Source organism: Oncorhynchus keta, chromosome 27 (assembly GCF_023373465.1).
Source record: "Oncorhynchus keta strain PuntledgeMale-10-30-2019 chromosome 27, Oket_V2, whole genome shotgun sequence".
In the NCBI taxonomy this organism is placed as follows: domain Eukaryota; kingdom Metazoa; phylum Chordata; class Actinopteri; order Salmoniformes; family Salmonidae; genus Oncorhynchus; species Oncorhynchus keta.
The window spans coordinates 12,003,329-12,012,742 of NC_068447.1; positions in this window are offsets into that span (position 1 = coordinate 12,003,329).

The following is a 9,414-nucleotide window of genomic DNA, read 5'->3' on the forward strand; positions in this document are numbered from 1 at the left end:
TCAGTAGGACTTATCCACTGATCCGTATCGGTAGGGCTTATCCACTGATCCGTATCAGTAGGGCTTATCCACTGATCCGTATCAGTAGGACTTATCCACTGATCCGTATCAGTAGGACTTATCCACTGATCCGTATCGGTAGGGCTTATCCACTGATCCGTATCAGTAGGACTTATCCACTGATCCGTATCAGTAGGGCTTATCCACTGGTCCGTATCAGTAGGACTTATCCACTGATCCGTATCGGTAGGACTTATCCACTGATCCGTATCAGTAGGACTTATCCACTGATCCGTATCAGTAGGGCTTATCCACTGATCCGTATCGGTAGGACTTATCCACTGATCCGTATCGGTATGGCTTATCCACTGGTCCGTATCAGTAGGGCTTATCCACTGATCCGCATCGGTAGGGCTTATCCACTGATCCGTATCAGTAGGACTTATCCACTGATCCGTATCGGTAGGACTTATCCACTGATCAGTATCGGTAGGACTTATCCACTGATCCGTATCAGTAGGGCTTATCCACTGGTCCGTATCAGTAGGACTTATCCACTGATCCGTATCGGTAGGACTTATCCACTGATCCGTATCAGTAGGACTTATCCACTGATCCGTATCAGTAGGGCTTATCCACTGATCCGCATCGGTAGGACTTATCCACTGATCCGTATCGGTATGGCTTATCCACTGGTCCGTATCAGTAGGACTTATCCACTGATCCGTATCGGTAGGACTTATCCACTGATCCGTATCGGTATGGCTTATCCACTGGTCCGTATCAGTAGGACTTATCCACTGATCCGTATCGGTAGGACTTATCCACTGATCCGCATCGGTAGGACTTATCCACTGATCCGCATCGGTAGGACTTATCCACTGATCCGTATCAGTAGGACTTATCCACTGATCCGTATCGGTAGGACTTATCCACTGATCCGTATCGGTAGGGCTTATCCACTGATCCGTATCAGTAGGACTTATCCACTGATCCGTATCGGTAGGGCTTATCCACTGATCCGTATCAGTAGGACTTATCCACTGATCCGTATCAGTAGGACTTATCCACTGATCCGTATCAGTAGGACTTATCCACTGATCCGTATCGGTAGGGCTTATCCACTGATCCGTATCGGTAGGACTTATCCACTGATCCGTATCAGTAGGACTTATCCACTGATCCGTATCGGTAGGACTTATCCACTGATCCGTATCGGTAGGGCTTATCCACTGACTGATCCGTATCGGTAGGGCTTATCCACTGATCCGTATCAGTAGGACTTATCCACTGATCCGCATCGATAGGGCTTATCCACTGATCCGTATCGGTAGGGCTTATCCACTGATCCGTATCGGTAGGGCTTATCCACTGATCCGTATCGGTAGGGCTTATCCACTGATCCGTATCAGTAGGACTTATCCACTGATCCGTATCGGTAGGACTTATCCACTGATCCGTATCGGTAGGACTTATCCACTGATCCGTATCAGTAGGACTTATCCACTGATCCGTATCGGTAGGACTTATCCACTGATCCGTATCGGTAGGACTTATCCACTGATCCGTATCGGTAGGGCTTATCCACTGATCCGTATCGGTAGGGCTTATCCACTGATCCGTATCAGTAGGACTTATCCACTGATCCGCATCGATAGGGGCTTATCCACTGATCCGCATCGGTAGGGCTTATCCACTGATCCGTATCGGTAGGGCTTATCCACTGATCCGTATCGGTAGGGCTTATCCACTGATCCGTATCAGTAGGACTTATCCACTGATCCGTATCGGTAGGGCTTATCCACTGATCCGTATCGGTAGGGCTTATCCACTGATCCGTATCGGTAGGACTTATCCACTGATCCGTATCAGTAGGGCTTATCCACTGATCCGTATCGGTAGGGCTTATCCACTGATCCGTATCAGTAGGACTTATCCACTGATCCGTATCGGTAGGACTTATCCACTGATCCGTATCGGTAGGGCTTATCCACTGATCTGTATCGGTAGGGCTAATCCACTAATCCGTATCGGTAGGGCTTATCCACTGATCCGTATCGGTAGGGCTTATCCACTGATCCGTATCGGTAGGGCTTATCCACTGATCCGTATCGGTAGGACTTATCCACTGATCCGTATCAGTAGGGCTTATCCACTGATCCGTATCGGTAGGGCTTATCCACTGATCCGTATCGGTAGGGCTTATCCACTGATCCGTATCGGTAGGGCTTATCCACTGATCCGTATCGGTAGGGCTTATCCACTGATCCGTATCAGTAGGACTTATCCACTGATATCGGTAGGGCTTATCCACTGATCCGTATAGGTAGGACTTATCCACTGATCCGTATCAGTAGGACTTATCCACTGATCCGTATCGGTAGGGCTTATCCACTGATCCGTATCGGTAGGACTTATCCACTGATCCGTATCAGTAGGACTTATCCACTGATCCGTATCGGTAGGGCTTATCCACTGATCCGTATCGGTAGGACTTATCCACTGATCCGTATCAGTAGGACTTATCCACTGATCCGTATCGGTAGGACTTATCCACTGATCCGTATCAGTAGGACTTATCCACTGATCCGTATCAGTAGGACTTATCCACTGATCCGTATCGGTAGGACTTATCCACTGATCCGTATCAGTAGGACTTATCCACTGATCCGTATCGGTAGGACTTATCCACTGATCCGTATCAGTAGGACTTATCCACTGATCCGTATCGGTAGGGCTTATCCACTGATCCGTATCGGTAGGGCTTATCCACTGATCCGTATCAGTAGGGACATATCCACTGATCCGCATCGATAGGGCTTATCCACTGATCCGTATCGGTAGGGCTTATCCACTGATCCGTATCGGTAGGGCTTATCCACTGATCCGTATCGGTAGGGCTTATCCACTGATCCGCATCAGCAGGACTTATCCACTGATCCGTATCGGTAGGGCTTATCCACTGATCCGTATCGGTAGGGCTTATCCACTAATCCGCATCGGTAGGGCTTATCCACTGATCCGCATCGGTAGGGCTTATCCACTGATCCGTATCGGTAGGACTTATCCACTGATCCGTATCAGTAGGACTTATCCACTGATCCGCATCGGTAGGGCTTATCCACTGATCCGTATCAGTAGGACTTATCCACTGATCCGCATCGGTAGGACTTATCCACTGATCCGTATCGTAGGGCTTATCCACTGATCCGCATCGGTAGGGCTAATCCACTGATCCGTATCGGTAGGGCTAATACACTGATCTGTATCGGTAGGGCTTATACACTGATCCGTATCGGTAGGGCTTATCCACTGATCCGTATCGGTAGGGCTTATCCACTGATCCGTATCGGTAGGGCTTATCCACTGATCCGTATCGGTAGGACTTATCCACTGATCCGTATCAGTAGGGCTTATCCACTGATCCGTATCGGTAGGGCTTATCCACTGATCCATATCAGTAGGACTTATCCACTGATCCGTATCAGTAGGACTTATCCACTGATCCGTATCAGTAGGACTTATACACTGATCCGTATCAGTAGGGCTTATCCACTGATCCGTATCGGTAGGGCTTATCCACTGATCCGTATCGGTAGGGCTTATACACTGATCCATATCGGTAGGGCTTATACACTGATCCGTATCGGTAGGGCTTATCCACTGATCCGTATCGGTAGGGCTTATCCACTGATCCGTATCGGTAGGGCTTATCCACTGATCCGTATCGGTAGGGCTTATCCACTGATCCATATCGGTAGGACTTATCCACTGATCCGTATCAGTAGGGCTTATCCACTGATCCGTATCGGTAGGGCTTATCCACTGGTCCGTATCAGTAGGACTTATCCACTTGTCCGTATCGGTAGGGACTTATCCACTGATCCGTATCAGTAGGACTTATCCACTGATCCGTATCGGTAGGACTTATCCACTGATCCGTATCGGTAGGACTTATCCACTGATCCGTATCGGTAGGACTTATCCACTGATCCGTATCAGTAGGGCTTATCCACTGATCCGTATCGGTAGGACTTATCCACTGATCCGTATCGGTAGGGATTTATCCACTGGTCCGTATCAGTAGGGACTTATCCACTGATCCGTATCAGTAGGACTTATCCACTGGTCCGTATCGGTAGGACTTATCCACTGATCCGTATCAGTAGGACTTATCCACTGATCCGTATCAGTAGGACTTATCCACTGATCCGCATCGGTAGGACTTATCCACTGATCCGTATCGGTAGGGCTTATCCACTGATCCGTATCAGTAGGGCTTATCCACTGATCCGTATCGGTAGGACTTATCCACTGATCCGTATCGGTAGGGCTTATCCACTGATCCGTATCGGTAGGACTTATCCACTGATCCGTATCGGTAGGACTTATCCACTGATCCGTATCGGTAGGGCTTATCCACTGATCCGTATCAGTAGGGCTTATCCACTGATCCGTATCGGTAGGACTTATCCACTGATCCGTATCAGTAGGACTTATCCACTGATCCGTATCGGTAGGACTTATCCACTGATCCGTATCAGTAGGACTTATCCACTGATCCGTATCGGTAGGACTTATCCACTGATCCGTATCGGTAGGGCTTATCCACTGATCCGTATCGGTAGGACTTATCCACTGATCCGTATCAGTAGGGCTTATCCACTGATCCGTATCGGTAGGACTTATCCACTGATCCGTATCGGTAGGGCTTATCCACTGATCCGTATCGGTAGGACTTATCCACTGATCCGTATCAGTAGGACTTATCCACTGATCCGTATCGGTAGGACTTATCCACTGATCCGTATCGGTAGGGCTTATCCACTGATCCGTATCGGTAGGACTTATCCACTGATCCGTATCGGTAGGGCTTATCCACTGATCCGTATCGGTAGGGCTTATCCACTAATCCGTATCGGTAGGGCTTATCCACTGATCCGTATCGGTAGGGCTTATCCACTGATCCGTATCGGTAGGACTTATCCACTGATCCGTATCAGTAGGACTTATCCACTGATCCGTATCGGTAGGGCTTATCCACTGATCCGTATCAGTAGGACTTATCCACTGATCCGTATCGGTAGGACTTATCCACTGATCCGTATCGGTAGGGCTTATCCACTGATCCGTATCGGTAGGGCTAATCCACTGATCCGTATCGGTAGGGCTTATCCACTGATCCGAATCGGTAGGGCTTATACACTGATCCGTATCGGTAGGGCTTATACACTGATCCGTATCGGTAGGGCTTATCCACTGATCCGTATCGGTAGGGCTTATCCACTGATCCGTATCGGTAGGGCTTATCCACTGATCCGTATCAGTAGGGCTTATCCACTGATCCGTATCGGTAGGGCTTATCCACTGATCCGTATCAGTAGGACTTATCCACTGATCCGTATCAGTAGGACTTATCCACTGATCCGTATCAGTAGGACTTATCCACTGATCCGTATCAGTAGGGCTTATCCACTGATCCGTATCGGTAGGGCTTATCCACTGATCCGTATCGGTAGGGCTTATACACTGATCCGTATCGGTAGGGCTTATCCACTGATCCGTATCGGTAGGGCTTATCCACTGATCCGTATCGGTAGGGCTTATCCACTGATCCGTATCGGTAGGACTTATCCACTGATCCGTATCGGTAGGGCTTATCCACTGATCCGTATCAGTAGGACTTATCCACTGATCCGTATCAGTAGGACTTATCCACTGATCCGTATCAGTAGGGCTTATCCACTGATCCGTATCAGTAGGACTTATCCACTTGTCCGTATCGGTAGGACTTATCCACTGATCCGTATCAGTAGGACTTATCCACTGATCCGTATCGGTAGGACTTATCCACTGATCCGTATCGGTAGGGACTTATCCACTGATCCGTATCGGTAGGACTTATCCACTGATCCGTATCAGTAGGGCTTATCCACTGATCCGCATCGGTAGGACTTATCCACTGATCCGTATCGGTAGGATTTATCCACTGGTCCGTATCAGTAGGACTTATCCACTGATCCGTATCAGTAGGACTTATCCACTGGTCCGTATCGGTAGGACTTATCCACTGATCCGTATCAGTAGGGACTTATCCACTGATCCGTATCAGTAGGACTTATCCACTGATCCGCATCGGTAGGACTTATCCACTGATCCGTATCGGTAGGGCTTATCCACTGATCCGTATCAGTAGGGCTTATCCACTGATCCGTATCGGTAGGGACTTATCCACTGATCCGTATCGGTAGGGCTTATCCACTGATCCGTATCAGTAGGATTTATCCACTGATCCGTATCGGCAGGATTTATCCACTGATCCGCATCGGTAGGGCTTATCCACTGATCCGCATCAGTAGGGCTTATCCACTGATCCGTATCGGTAGGGACTTATCCACTGATCCGCATCAGTAGGACTTATCCACTGATCCGTATCGGTAGGACTTATCCACTGATCCGTATCAGTAGGACTTATCCACTGATCCGCATCGGTAGGACTTATCCACTGATCCGTATCGGTAGGGCTTATCCACTGATCCGTATCAGTAGGACTTATCCACTGATCCGTATCAGTAGGACTTATCCACTGATCCGTATCGGTAGGACTTATCCACTGATCCGTATCGGTAGGGCTTATCCACTGATCCGTATCGGTAGGACTTATCCACTGATCCGTATCAGTAGGACTTATCCACTGATCCGTATCGGTAGGACTTATCCACTGATCCGTATCAGTAGGGCTTATCCACTGATCCGTATCAGTAGGACTTATCCACTGATCCGTATCGGTAGGGCTTATCCACTGATCCGTATCGGTAGGGCTTATCCACTGATCCGTATCGGTAGGACTTATCCACTGATCCGTATCGGTAGGGCTTATCCACTGATCCGTATCAGTAGGACTTATCCACTGATCCGTATCGGTAGGACTTATCCACTGATCCGTATCGGTAGGGCTTATCCACTGATCCGTATCAGTAGGGCTTATCCACTGATCCGTATCGGTAGGACTTATCCACTGATCCGTATCGGTAGGACTTATCCACTGATCCGTATCAGTAGGACTTATCCACAATCCGTATCGGTAGGACTTATCCACTGATCCGTATCGGTAGGACTTATCCACTGATCCGTATCGGTAGGGCTTATCCACTGATCCGTATCGGTAGGGCTTATCCACTGAGCCGTATCAGTAGGACATATCCACTGATCCGTATCGATAGGGCTTATCCACTGATCCGTATCGGTAGGGCTTATCCACTGATCCGTATCGGTAGGGCTTATCCACTGATCCGTATCGGTAGGGCTTATCCACTGATCCGTATCAGTAGGACTTATCCACTGATCCGTATCGGTAGGGCTTATCCACTGATCCGTATCGGTAGGGCTTATCCACTGATCCGTATCGGTAGGGCTTATCCACTGATCCGTATCGGTAGGACTTATCCACTGATCCGTATCAGTAGGACTTATCCACTGATCCGTATCGGTAGGGCTTATCCACTGATCCGTATCAGTAGGACTTATCCACTGATCCGTATCGGTAGGACTTATCCACTGATCCGTATCGGTAGGGCTTATCCACTGATCCGTATCGGTAGGGCTTATCCACTGATCTGTATCGGTAGGGCTAATCCACTAATCCGTATCGGTAGGGCTTATCCACTGATCCGAATCGGTAGGGCTAATACACTGATCTGTATCGGTAGGGCTTATACACTGATCCGTATCGGTAGGGCTTATCCACTGATCCGCATCGGTAGGGCTTATCCACTGATCCGTATCAGTAGGACTTATCCACTGATCCGTATCAGTAGGGCTTATCCACTGATCCGTATCAGTAGGGCTTATCCACTGATCCGTATCAGTAGGACTTATCCACTGATCCGTATCAGTAGGACTTATCCACTGATCCGTATCAGTAGGACTTATCCACTGATCCGTATCAGTAGGGCTTATCCACTGATCCGTATCAGTAGGACTTATCCACTGATCCGTATCAGTAGGACTTATCCACTGATCCGTATCAGTAGGGCTTATCCACTGATCCGTATCGGTAGGGCTTATCCACTGATCCGTATCGGTAGGGCTTATCCACTGATCCGTATCGGTAGGGCTTATCCACTGATCCGTATCGGTAGGGCTTATCCACTGATCCGTATCGGTAGGACTTATCCACTGATCCGTATCGGTAGGGCTTATCCACTGATCCGTATCGGTAGGGCTTATCCACTGATCCGTATCGGTAGGACTTATCCACTGATCCGTATCGGTAGGGCTTATCCACTGGTCCGTATCAGTAGGACTTATCCACTTGTCCGTATCGGTAGGACTTATCCACTGATCCGTATCGGTAGGACTTATCCACTGATCCGTATCAGTAGGACTTATCCACTGATCCGTATCGGTAGGACTTATCCACTGATCCGTATCGGTAGGACTTATCCACTGATCCGTATCAGTAGGGCTTATCCACTGATCCGTATCGGTAGGACTTATCCACTGATCCGTATCAGTAGGACTTATCCACTGATCCGTATCAGTAGGACTTATCCACTGATCCGTATCAGTAGGACTTATCCACTGATCCGTATCGGTAGGACTTATCCACTGATCCGTATCAGTAGGACTTATCCACTGATCCGTATCAGTAGGACTTATCCACTGATCCGTATCGGTAGGACTTATCCACTGATCCGTATCGGTAGGGCTTATCCACTGATCCGTATCAGTAGGACTTATCCACTGATCCGTATCGGTAGGACTTATCCACTGATCCGTATCGGTAGGGCTTATCCACTGATCCGTATCAGTAGGACTTATCCACTGATCCGTATCGGTAGGACTTATCCACTGATCCGTATCGGTAGGACTTATCCACTGATCCGTATCAGTAGGACTTATCCACTGATCCGTATCGGTAGGACTTATCCACTGATCCGTATCGGTAGGACTTATCCACTGATCCGTATCAGTAGGACTTATCCACTGATCCGTATCAGTAGGACTTATCCACTGATCCGTATCGGTAGGGCTTATCCACTGATCCGTATCGGTAGGACTTATCCACTGATCCGTATCAGTAGGACTTATCCACTGGTCCGTATCAGTAGGGCTTATCCACTGGTCCGTATCAGTAGGGCTTATCCACTGATCCGTATCAGTAGGACTTATCCAGTGTGACAAATGGAAACCATCAGGAGATCAAATTCAAGGCTAGGACATGTTTTTGATACCGTTTGATGATTGTTCACACGATTTTATCTTTTTTTTTATTGTGTCTGTAAATTAACAATTTTTTATTGGTTTTATGTGAAAAAGAGTGAGACATTTCGTTTCATATTATGCAACACTAATCAGGGGTTTTCTGACTGCATCATAACATCAAGGTTTCATCGTCATCCGGAAAAACGA